General features: G+C 43.6%; 1 long non-coding RNA gene across 1 annotated transcript; it reads right to left on the bottom strand.

Moving 5' to 3' along the window:
• Positions 1-3,218: 3,218 nt before the first annotated feature.
• LOC310842243 lies at positions 3,219-3,370 on the bottom strand. The gene is made up of 2 exons (XR_014563032.1): positions 3,319-3,370; positions 3,219-3,286 (listed from the first exon to the last, which is right to left on the bottom strand). It is a non-coding gene; the product is annotated as an uncharacterized lncRNA (long non-coding RNA).
• Positions 3,371-12,853: the final 9,483 nt, after the last annotated feature.

A 12,853-nucleotide genomic window follows, 5' to 3' on the forward strand; every position in this document is an offset into this window, starting at 1 on the left:
CAGAGCAGCGCACAGAAACGCTGTTTTCTTTTCCCCCAGAGCGGTACCTATTTATCTACTTGCACTTTGACGTGCTTTCGAACTGCTAGGTTGGCAGGAGCAGGGACCGAACAACGGGAGCTCACCCCGTTGTGGGGATTTGAACCGGCGACCTTCTGATCAGCAAGCCCTAGGCTCAGTGGTTTAACCCACAGCACCACCCAGTTAAGTCCAGTCAAATTTCACTATGGAACGCGGCTCTTATGCCCGCTTTCAGGCCAAGGGAGTTTGTCTGCAAACAGCTTTCCGGGTCATGTGGCCAGCATGACTAAACCGCTTATGGTGCAACAGGACACCATGACGGAAACCAGAGCACACAGAAATGCCATTTACCTTCCCTCCGCAGTGGTACCTATTTATCTACTTGGACTGGTGTGCTTTCTAACTGCTAGGTTGGCAGGAGCTGGGACAGAGCAATGGGAGCTCACCCCGTCGCGGGGATTCGTACTGCCAACCTTACAGTCAGCAAGCCCATGAGGCTCGGTGGTTTTGACCACAGCACCACCTGTGTCCCTCTGTCAGCCAGTATAGCTCAGTTGGTTAGACTGTGGTACTGATAATGCCAAGGTTGCAGGTTTGATTCCCGTATAGAACAACTGCATATTCCTGCATTGCAGGGGGTTGGACTAGATGATCCTAAGGGTCCCTTCTGACTCTACAAATCTATGATTCTATAATCCCCAAACCATTTATCTATGATTCTATAATCCCCAAACCATTAAACATTAACAATTAAACACACACACAATTTCAAGACTAATACAGTTACAGCCTCGGAGTCAGAGCACCATAGGTTTATAATTATTAATATATATTTTTTAAAAATCACTGCTTTTTGAAATCTAGCATGTCAGGGATACAGTTTCATCCAAGATTTCTCCTTGGCATGCTTATTTTTGTATGGGCAGGGATATTCTTGTTTTTCTTAGAGAACTTTTAAGCATGCAGAGGCACACCGAAACACACAGAGGCACAGCTACTCCTGTATATAAAGTTGTGCACACCAGAAAAGGCTGATAATAGTAATAGTAATAATAATAATAATAATAATAATAATAATAATAATAATAATAATAATAATTTATTTATACCCCACCCTTCCCAGTTCAAAAACCGGGTTCAGGCGGCTAACAACAAATTTAAAACTCTTAATTGTAAAAGCAGCATAACATACAGTATAAAAACATGAATAACAATAGAATTCAAAAATCAAAAATCAATTTAGGGGAAATAAGCATTAGATAAACCCCAGGGCTAGCTGGCTGAATTGGTCCTACTTGGGCCAGCGAGGAGGCCAGGGGAGAATTAGCTGTGGGGTCTCAGAGCGGGTAATCTTCATAAAAGGGGAAGGGGAGAGAAGAGAAGGGAAATAAAAGATTAGGCTGAATTCAAGTTAAAGGCCAGGTGGAATAGCTCTGTCTTACAGGCCCGGCGGAAGGAGGTTAAATCCTGAAGGGCCCTAGTCTCATGGGAGCATTCCACCAGGTCGGAGCCATCACTGAAAAGGCCCTGGCCCTGGTGGAGGATAGTCTGACTTCCTTAGGGCCTGGGACCTCTAAACTATGGTTATCCATGGACCTTAAGATCCTCTGCGGGGCATACCAGGAGAGGCAGTCCCATAAATATGAAAGCCCTAAGCCACTCGAGAAGGGTGAGGAGCACAGCCATTGAGGGGTATGTCCCTGTGAGTCCAGATAGGAAGGGCCTTTTCCTGTGTCAGTGTTCCTGTTAAGAAACATCAGACTCTCCTGGTGCCTACCTTGATTACTGGAGAGAGGGTGCCACCACCGAAAAGGCCCATTCTGCCGTCGTCACCCACATCACCTCAGAAGGTCATGGTTGGCCACTTGGACAGAAGGTTTCAGAAGATGATCTCAGAATGATGGCAAGCTCATGAAGGATGACTTGGAGTAGAAATACCCAGACTCCAAAGCTGTAAAGTAACTGAAATGTTAAAACCAAAGAAGAGATAGAGGAGTATTCTGCTAAATATTATGAATCTCTGGATTTCAAAAGCCCCTTGAGAGTCACCGGAGGAAGAAATGGTTCTGCTCTTTTCTGGTCAGTTTGAGAAAATAATAATATTCACCCTGCATGTATATAGTCAACGTGGAGCAAGGCATCTTTTGTGGTAAATACTTCATGTCTTTTCCCATAATAGCGCTAGAAACACAATACCTTTAATCTCAGCAAATTTTTTGGTGGCAAAGTTCATGCTGGGCTGTTAGCTGTGCTGCCTTAATCTATTTGTTAACACATGCACAACAAGCTGTAAATAATGGATAAAAGGATGATGAGCCCCATATTCCAATAGCACAGAGATTCAACCTGTCAAAGGATGCTTTAAGTAGGATTACTAATGGTAATAATGAGATGCCTCTTCATCTGAAGAGTCATTTCAAATAATATACAAACGGGAGGGTGTGAACACAACTTAATGTGGGCTGGCCTTATTGCTCGACGGCTGGTAAAAGTATGTGTGCCACAGAGCTACTGGATTGCTAATAATAATAATAATAATAATAATAATAATAATAATAATAATAAAAAAAAATACCTCACCCATCTGGCTGGGGTTCCACAGCCACTCTAGTCAGCTCCCAGCAGAATAGTAAAAACATGATAAAGCGTCAAACATTAAAAACTTCCCTCAACAGGGCTGCCTTCCATTGTCTTCTAAAAGTCATATAGTTGTTTGTTTCCTTGACATCTGAAGGAAGGGTGTTCCACAGGGAGGGTGCCACTACTAAGAAGGCCAAGGCACACAAAGGGCCTTAACTACACATGACACCTAATCCACAGCATCTCTGAATTTTCTTTGGAGCAGAAGCACTCCACTACAACAGTTTGTTACACACCCCACTTGTTCTCAGGCTGAGGTTTAAAAAAGTCCTGAAGTGATGTTTTATGAACAGGTAATGAGGTATCTGATCAAGGCCTGTATTTTAAAATGAGCTTAAATATATATTTGCAAATGTTTGTATGTTTCATGCCAGGCAGAAACCAGCTGGCTAAGTACCTTGGCAGTTGTTTATCTTCCTGCTCTCCTGAACAAGGGCCCCCCTGATTTATAGCAGTAGCAGGAGACAAGTTTCTCAAAGTTGTAAAAGGGAATTACAGGCTGGGAGCAAAGGTTACACTGACCCCACATATTCACAATCAAGCTGCAAAAACACTAATTAAGAGTTGGTAAATAGTAAGATTTATTGTTTAACAGAAAATAATACCATGTGCCTCCCATCAGACTCTAGCCATATTTTCCTAAGGTTTAAGGTATACTGAGAGAGTTAAAGGGCAATAAATTTTGGGAAGAGCTAATGGGAAAAGCAGCTAGCTGGGAAAAGGGGGGTGTAAATTGAAGAGGCTTCTTTTGAAGCTGTTTTTTACTGAGTTCCTTTTTTACTTTGCAAAGGCCTTTTCTTCTAAAAAGCTATGAGATTTGTTGGTTTAATGTAATTAGGCAAAGGATTTAGAAAGTAAGAAATGTTAGATTCTTATGTTAGATTCTTGTTTCATTGATGGTGTGTGAGAATGTGAACCCAAGATCTCTGTTTAGATAGAATTTAATACCACGAGCCATTTGTTTTAGCCATTTGTTTTGGAATGCAGGGGCAACAGGGGCAAAAGGTGATCTGGTAATTAAGGTGCCTTGTCGAGGCAAATGTAAGATATATGGCTACTTGTCTGCCATTTATGGATAGAAGGAAATATAGCTCTTTGTCTCCCATAAAAGGTAATAGGAAATGGGTGTATCTTTTATGATTGGTTCTAGCAAACAGCCAATAGGAATTTCAACCAGGCTGATTGGACAGAGGCAGCCAAAGGAGGAGCAAGGGGGCTGGGCTGAGGAAATATAAGTGCTGGCCATCAGGGCTGGAAGGGGCAGAGCTTTGGTAACCATATACCACTGTGCCTATCATTTACTTGTCTGACAAATAAATTATTATTTTAATTTCTCTATTGCTGCGTTGAATATTTCATTCCAGCTAAGCGTTAACCACAAGTAGGGTGCTACAGTAATATAGGGGATGTAACAGTAAATGTGCATAACTGACCACTGTGCACATTCACCAGGCCCCATGGAGAATGTGCATATAATCCATCCATGAAGAAGGAAGTGTGCATATTTCCTGGTCAATATCCATAATCCCCAACAGGTCTTGAGGAATGTGCATATATCAACAGAATTGTGTATGTTCTTCAGTCATTATGCATAATTTGTTGGGATTTTTGACTACGTGCCATTCTGTGCAGCTTCACACAAAGTCAATTAAGCGTTGGCCAAAAGCCAAGGATGACTGAGCAGAGAGGAGTTATTCTGCCTGGAGATATGAGACCTTGGAATAAAGATCTACCATTGGTCGAGGTCTCACACAGGCATGATTACTTATGACCTTACTGACTGGATAGTGTGTTGGTCAGTGTGGTGACCAGAGAGAGAGAGAGAGAGAGAGAGAGAGAGAGAGAGAGAGAGAGCGCTAGTTAGGAGCATGTCTGTTCTTGTATATAGTAACTTGTAGAGTCTGCTGTAAATAACAAACACCTCTTAGTAACCAAGTTACTAGTAGAAGCGTCTTGTTCTTGCTTCGTCCATCCTGCCTGCAACTGATTGCTTTCTGGAACTCTGCGTATGCTCTGCTAAGGTCTGGCTAATGTCCTGCAACAGATCAAAGTTGCAAAACACCAATATAATTCGCAACAGGCTATTGGGGAACATGTCTATCTCGATAGAACGTTGTACAGTCTCTGGTCTTTATGCATAATTACCAAGAGGCCTTGGGGAATGTGCATATATTGATTGCGTTTTGCACATTCTCCAGCGAATATGCACATTTTCCAGTCAGTATGCACAGGCTCCAAGATACATGCTCTAGTACAGAAGTCTGCAATCTCCCTCAGCCTAATCTGATAAGGCCCATGACATGGAGGAGCAGGAAGGGGTGGGGTTCCAGAAAAGCTGCTTTTCACCAGCCCAGCCTCCTTTTCCCCACTCTCAGCTGCTCCCCCAATCACGGGGATCATAGGGACAAGAAAGATTAAAAATTTCCCTCCCACCATCCTGATAGAAATTGCCCCCCATGCTGCCATTAAAGCTAGGAAAGGGACGAGTAAGTAGCAGCATGGGGACAGTGATTATCAGACTCACAGGAGAGGTAAGAGTTAACCAGTTAGTGATGGGTTACCCAGGAGGGAAAAGTAAAGTTCAAGAGTGTGGAATGCCTGTAGTTCCACCTCTTCTGTGGAAAGTGTTAAGTTGTGGGTGAACATATCAGACGACACAGCGATTCTTCAAACAGCTCTTGTTTATTCACAGGCCAGAACAGAACTGAACTGAAGGGTTCAGCCAGCCTGCTTATATAGCGCTCCAGTACAACGTAACTGTAACAATTTTCTAAAACTATCCAATCACTGAACGTCACTTTCGATCCCTTATTTGCATAACTATCTACAGTATCCCCCTGCTGGCCCAGGGTGAGAACTTCAGTACATAACAGAAAGAGCTTCTCCACCTCTACTCTAGGAATTTGTGGGTGAGTCTCTGGAAACATCTTACAGAGCTCTCCACCTGGCAGTTTCTCCTCAGTGATTCATCTCCATCACAGGAATCAGTAAATAGCATTTCCGTGAGCCTGCTTTCCTTCTCCGCCACAATATGCTAGGTTATTTACCAAATAAAGCTGGAGTAAGAACCGTTTCATAATTCTCCAAAATAGGCATCTCCAAGCGATTCAATCAATTCACTTTCATGCCCCTTTCGCAAAAGAGCCTTTTTTAAAAAAAAGAAAGAAAGAAAAGAAAAGAACATCACACAATGTAAACAATTCTCCGCCACAGTAAGGCTTTATTAATTCTTACCCCCATTGTCACGGGTGCTTTAGAGAGTTTTGCTGAGAGAGTTGGGGGAGGGAAATCTCCCGCTGCTTTTATTTACAATTAATTCAAATTCAAAGCACGCACTTTATTGTCCTGGGTTGCAGGGCATCAAATGAGCTTTCTCCCTCTAAGACCTGAGTTATTCTGAGAGTTCAGCAAATCTCTACTTCTAATCAGATTTAACAGGTGCTGCTTTCGGATTCAGTCGGAGTTATCAGAAGGCAGCCATTTAGCATTTATTTATTTATTTATTTATTTGTCATTCTTTCCCTCGTTCCCCCCCCCTTTCCCCCCGGATAGCGCATGTCATAGCTGGGCTAGAATTAATGGCAGTGGCATTTGGAATATTGATGTGGGATATGTGTGCAAAGAAACAAATAGATTCCTTAAAATAGAAAAAAACAACAGAAGAGGGGGGAAAGGATTGAGGGTTATTCTAAGGTGCTGTTAGGACCAGTGGCAGAGTTTCATGCTCTGGCACTGGGGGGGGGGGCAGAGAACAGGTGGGGGTTGGGCTGGTGTGTGTTCTGGAGGCGTGGCGCATCACCTGTGCGGGCGTGGTTCCCAGGGTGAGCAGGCGGGCAGCTGCAATGGCACCCCACTGGGATTGCGCTGCCAGGGGCGGTACGCTCCCCCCGCACGCCTCTTCCTCCGTCAGTAGTTAAACGTAAAGGTAAAGGGACCCCTGACCATTAGGTTCAGTCGTGACCGACTCTGGGGTTGTGGCGCTCATTTCACTTTATTCACTGAGGGAGCTGGCGTTTGTCTGCAGACAGCTTCCGGCTCATGTGGCCAGCATGACTAAGCCACTTCTGGCGAACCAGAGCAGCGCATGGAAATGCTGTTTACCTTCCCGCCAGAACTGTACCTATTTATCTACTTGCACTTTGACATGCTTTCGAACCGCTAGGTTGGCAGAAGCTGGGACCGAACAACAGGAGCTCACCCCGTCGTGGGGATTTGAACTGCCAACCTTCTGATCAGCAAGTCCTAGGCTCTGTCGTTTAACCCACAGCGCCACCCGTGTCCCAGTGGTTAGGACTACCAAAAAACCTCCTCTGATCACCTTAAATTGCCTTTTAGGCCTGGCATGCACATTGGGGCAAATGCCAAGTCGGTGGTGCCACTGTGAGCTTGTCTGGTCACACACGCAGTTTCTCAGAGCAAGAAAGAAATAATATTCCTTCCAAACATTTGTTCTGCCTGTAAACATGGCGAGGAGCAGGGAGGAACATGGTCCCTCCTATCTTAGGAAGCTTTCCTGCCTGGACTGCATTTTGATTTGGCTCCTTTAATTTGGTTTGCAGATTGGTGGAGTATAGGGTCAGGTTCAAAGTGCTGGCCTTGGCCTTTAAAGCCCTTTGTAGCTTAGGGCCCACTTATTTACGGGACCGCCTCTCCTGGTATGCCCCGCAGAGGACCTTAAGGTCCATGAATAACCATAGTTTAGAGGTCCTGAGCCCTAAGGAAGTCAGACTATCCTCCACCAGGGCCAGGGCCTTTTCAGTGATGGCTCTGACCTGGTGGAATGCTCTGTCCCATGAGACTAGGTCCCTTCAGGATTTAATCTCCTTCCGTTGGGCCTGTAAGACAGAGCTATTCCGCCTGGCCTTTAATTTGAATTCTGCCTGATCTTTTATTTCCCTTCCCTTCTCTTCCTTCCCCCTTCCCTTTTATGAGGATCATCTGCTCTGAGACCCCACAGCTAATTCTCCCCTGGCCTCATCGCTGGCCCAAGTAGGACCAATTCAGCCAGCTAGCCCTGGGGATTATCTAATTGATTTTTGATTTTTGAATTTTATTGTTATTCGTGTTTTAATACTGTGTTTTATGCTGCTTTTATAATCAAGTGTTTTAAAGTGTTTTAAATTTGTTGTTAGCTGCCCTGAGCCCGGTTTTTGAACCAGGAAGGGCAGGGTATAAATAAATTATTATTATTATTATTATTATTATTATTATTATTATTAGATGTTCTAAGCTTTTAGATTTAATTCTGTGTCTTCAGGCTTCTTTGGGGCGTGTTGGCAAGTTTTTCTAAATGGTGTGTATTGGGTTGTGCTTTGACATTTTATTACAGTGATCACCCCAAATGAGGTTGCCGCACTAGGAAACAATATATTTTGTTTTATATTTATAGCTCTGTGGTTAATTCTGGTTCTTTTCCTGGGATGACTCAACCACTGTGCAGATGAAGGTGGAGGCATCTGTTCCCAACCGCCCCACACTCAGCTGAAAGGAAGGATGGAAAAAATGTTAGCAGCGCTACCCAGTGCTTGATACTTCATGACCCACCAGTAACCCCCAAGCACAGTGGGTTAAGCAGTTGTACTTCTGCAAGGGTATTTCTCCAGTTCTTGCATCTCAGGAAGCATGGATACCTTAGCAATCTCAGGTGCCTGAGTGGGATACCTCTATGAGCTACTGCAGCATTTTCAATTGAATTCGATTTTCTGCTGTTATGCAAAAGGAAGAAATGTGTTGGAAAAGATCCCAAGTCAGACCAATTATATGTGCATAAAAACCAGTGTATTTGCCAGCTTCATTTTTTCATGACTTTATATGGATGCCTTCTAGGTAGGAGCGGAAAAGAAACTTTAGTGAAGACTTCAATTAGCCTTGTAGTTTGGGTGACTGGATAGCCAGCCATTGTATCTGCACAGCAGATGGTCCTTTGTGATATATTCCACATCACTCAGAGCATCTTAAAGTATAGTGTGGCCTCTCTAATCTGAATGTCATTAAATGTCAGGTTGTGTAGGTAAGAACGCACACATGATATCGTCATGTCAGTTTTTCATTCCTAGGAATTCATAGCAGAAGGAATGTGAGAGAGGTTGTGGGCTCGTCAGATATATTATTCTTTCTATTTAAAAATATGTAAGCAAGAATTAAAGGAGCACAGAAAAAAAGAGTATTTGTGAAGGATTTTTTTCTTTCTGATTCTTTTTCAAATTATGTAACTGTGCAATCTGTATGTACATATACAGTAATCAAACAATCCAGCCCGCATATAAAAGTGAAAATGGCAGAGGTAGGAATGGAGGCTTGGGTAGGTAGGATGGGATTGTGAACACAGTCTTTTCCCTCCATGCACTGGTTTGGTGAGGAAGTGTTTATCTCAGCCAGGTGATAGACAGAGGATAGAGGTTAGAAGACAGATTGATTTTTCGATCAACCTTCCTATATACACAAAACCTAAGGTTACTGTCAACCTGCAGTTTGCATAGTCACCAACAGGGGGTGTCAGGGAGTCCAGGTGAGCTATAGTTTGGCAAACCACTATACAAAGTGCCTCCTCCCTCCTTTAAACATGACTGCAGCAAGGTTTCATTGGGGCGAGGAGGCATGTCAGAAAATCACTCCTTTAACAGAAGGTGGGACTTGGGTTGAGTTGTATGGGGAAGGGCCACACCCCTCACCAGCCTTGTTTGGCAGTCAATCTCCAGGTTTTCAGAAGGGGGTCATTCTCAGAGATGCTGGAGACTGAATCTGGGACCTTCTGCATGTGATGAAGAGCCTCTACCAGTGAGCTAAATCCCTTCCACAAATGGACAGCCTCCCTCCTGTTTGTTTTGAGTGAGGACAGAGAGCTCTATTAAGCCTCCAGCCTGCAAGAAGATGGATTGCCCACATTACATGTAATTAAATTGATGACATCCCACTTAATCCCATAAATATCATTTTGGGTTTACTTGATAGCCTCATTAAAAATAGCAAAAAAAAACCACACACACAAAAACCCAACCTGGTCAGAACAAGGGGCAAACGTTTTAATTGCCAATAAACGGTGTAAAGCCTAAGCTTCTAGCACTGAATGGTGGTATAAATCTTAGGAAAAATATTTTCCTTTTCCTTCTACTTTTAAGTTGCTTTTGTTATTCAAGTGATGGACCATTAGCTCTCCCAATGTGAACAGAACATACACAATGGTTTGGAGGGAGGCTGTTTTGGAAGAAAAGATATCATTTACATAAAATAGTTCTTCTGCGCTAGAATTAAGTTATTGAACCTCTACACAATGCAGCATCTTGTGTTCTATTTGTGTATTTGTTAGAACATAAAATAAAAAAGATTTAAAGTTTTTTAAATTATATATATATATGCAAATGCATGCAAAATTTGTCCTAAGCAAAACATTTGGAGTTCTAGCGATGCAGAATAAGATTTGCTCTGATAAAAAGTGGTGCTATAATCACAGTCTGGAGGAAAATATTTAAATGCCAGAAATTCCCTCCCTCTCCTAGAAATTGCTTTGTCCTTCCAAGATTCTTTCTGTGATTGTCGTTTTCCAGTTAAAACTTAACTCCATGACAAAAGGACTTGCATATAGTTGCTGTGGGACCAAATAAACTGCTTCAAGGCAAAAGGAACACATTTTATTTTACTTCCTTTCACTCTCTGTTTCTTGAGAGTCTTTTGTTATTAAATTAAAGTGATGGATAGTTTGGTCTACCAGTATGTAAACAGGTTAGGCTATTAAGGAGGAAAACCTGGCTTAGAGAGGCCATCCTGCAATTGCTTTGAAATAAAATAAAAATGGAAGGAATGAAAAAAGGAGACTTGTTTTTCTCCTTCTCTTCATCTTCAGATGTGTTTCTGAACTTGTAACGGGCAGGGCTCACACTCCTCACAGCAAAATGCAGAAACAAAACCACAGCAGAAGGCTGGCAAGCAAGTCAATGAGCCCATGTGATTTGTGTATTCTGACATGACTAGAGAGAAACGTAGAATCTGAACGTAATACAATGGGGAAAATGTTGTTTAGTCATTTAGTCGTGTCTGACTCTTTGTTACCCCATGGACCAGAGCATGCCAGGCACTCCTGTCTTCCACTGCCTCCTGCAGTTTGGTCAAACTCATGCTGGTAGCTTTGAGAACACTGTCCAACCATCTCGTCCTCTGTCGTCCCCTTCTCCTTGTGCCCTCCATCTTTCCCAGCACCAGGGTCTTTCCCAGGGAGTCTTCTCTTCTCATGAGGTGGCCAAAGTATTGGAGCCTCAGCTTTAGGATCTGTTCTTCCAGTGAGCACTCAGGGCTGATTTCCTTCAAAATCTTCTTGCAGTCCATGGGACTCTCAAGAGTCTTCTCCAGCACCATAATTCAAAATCATCAATTCTTCGGTGATCAGCCTTCTTTATGGTCCAGCTCTCACTTCCTTATAGCTTTAACTATACAGACCTTTGTTGGCAAGGTGATGTCTCTGCTTTTTAAGATCCTGTCTAGGGGAAAATATTACGTGGGGAGAAATCCCTGCAAAAGACTCAAAGCTGATTTATATGTAATCAGCAAACATGTTGGAATAGAGAAAGGCAACATGCAATGAACCATGGCAACCATTGGCTAATGTTCAACCACTGCTGTGGAAAAGATTCATTTTTTTAAACAAAAACTGGCTCCCTATCTACCTGTGGTTGGTAGGCTTCAGTTGGGGACTGAGAGAACTGGATGTTGCACTAGATGAGCATGATCCAGCAGGCTCTTCTGTGGGATGCAACATCACTGAAGCAGTCAAATACAACATTTCCTGTTTTCCCAGAGTGGACACTCCAGCCAGGAGGACTTCCTGTCACACGTGGTCTGGAGCATCCTCCCCCTGCGTATGACCAGGTAGATGGGCGTGCCCCTGGCAGACCCTATAAAAGGGCCAGTCACACAGCCATCTTCCTCTTGACTCTCTTGATCCCATCTCTTCTTGAGGCCTTTTGCTGTCTGCTGGTTCTCAGCCAGCAGCACATGGGCTCACCTTCTCACGTAGGATGAACCCACACTTTTCTCAGTAAGTGTAACTTGAGGACCATAATGTGAACTGATTGTAAGTAAGCCTTATCATTACTTCTAAAAGAAGATTGTTGTGTCGTTATTATTTTTAAGAGGGAACTGAAAGGGACACGGGTGGCGCTGCGGGTTAAACCACAGAGCCTAGGACTTGCCAATAAGAAGGTCGGCGGTTCGAATCCCTATGACGGGGTGAGCTCCCGTTGCTCGGTCCCTGCTCCTGCCAACCTAGCAGTTTGAAATCACGTCAAAATGCAAGTAGATAAATAGGTCCCGCGCCGGCAGGAAGGTAAACAGCGTTTCCGTGTGCTGCTGTGGTTCACCAGAAGCGGCTTAGTCATGCTGGCCACATGACCTGGAAGCTGTACACCGGCTCCCTTGGCCAATAAAGCGAGATGAGTGCCGCAACCCCAGAGTCGGCCACGGCTGGACCTAATGGTCAGGGATCCCTTTACCTTTACCTAAAAGGGATTTACCAGAACAGTCCAATCTGGACAAGCCAGACTGGATTGCTTAACTCAAATGGTTCTAACGAATCCATCAGCTAGCTTCCAGCAATGTGCCAGGGAATGTGCTCACTAGCAAGGAGTGAGGAAGGATAATATTTAATCAATATATCCTCTCCTGCTATCCACAACATTCCCACATCTTCTTACATCTTCTTATCCTTGTGTTCTCCCAACCTCAACAACCCAATTTCGGGGGCACACAGGGTAGGAAACCTTGTTCCACAAGCAGAAGTCCTCACACAGGGCTTCCATGGATGGGGCTGGTTAGGTGAATCCTTTGCTCTCACTTTACTGGGAGTAAACCTTGTTGAACTCAATAGGATTTATTTCTGAGTTTATGATTGCAATGTAATGGATTTATTGTGGCATTAAGTTTTGTGGGCTGGATCCCACTTCTTCACTTAAATATCTTAGCCTGTGTGTGTGTGTGTGTGTGTGTGTGTGTGTGTGTTAGGAGTAATGTGAGTTGAGCCACTAATGTGCCTAACAACTGCCAATTGTGCACACTCACAAGGCCTCATGGAGAATGTGCGCATGAAGAAGGAATTGTGCATTTCCCAGTCAATATACACAATGTCCTACAGATCTTGTGGAATATGCAGACATGCAGGTTCTGTCCTCTGAACACAATGTGTTCTCAGGAAAGCATTTGTTCC

The sequence above is a fragment of the Podarcis gaigeae genome (genome assembly GCF_964106915.1).
Source record: "Podarcis gaigeae genome assembly, chromosome: 3".
Classification (NCBI taxonomy): Eukaryota; Metazoa; Chordata; class Lepidosauria; order Squamata; family Lacertidae; genus Podarcis; species Podarcis gaigeae.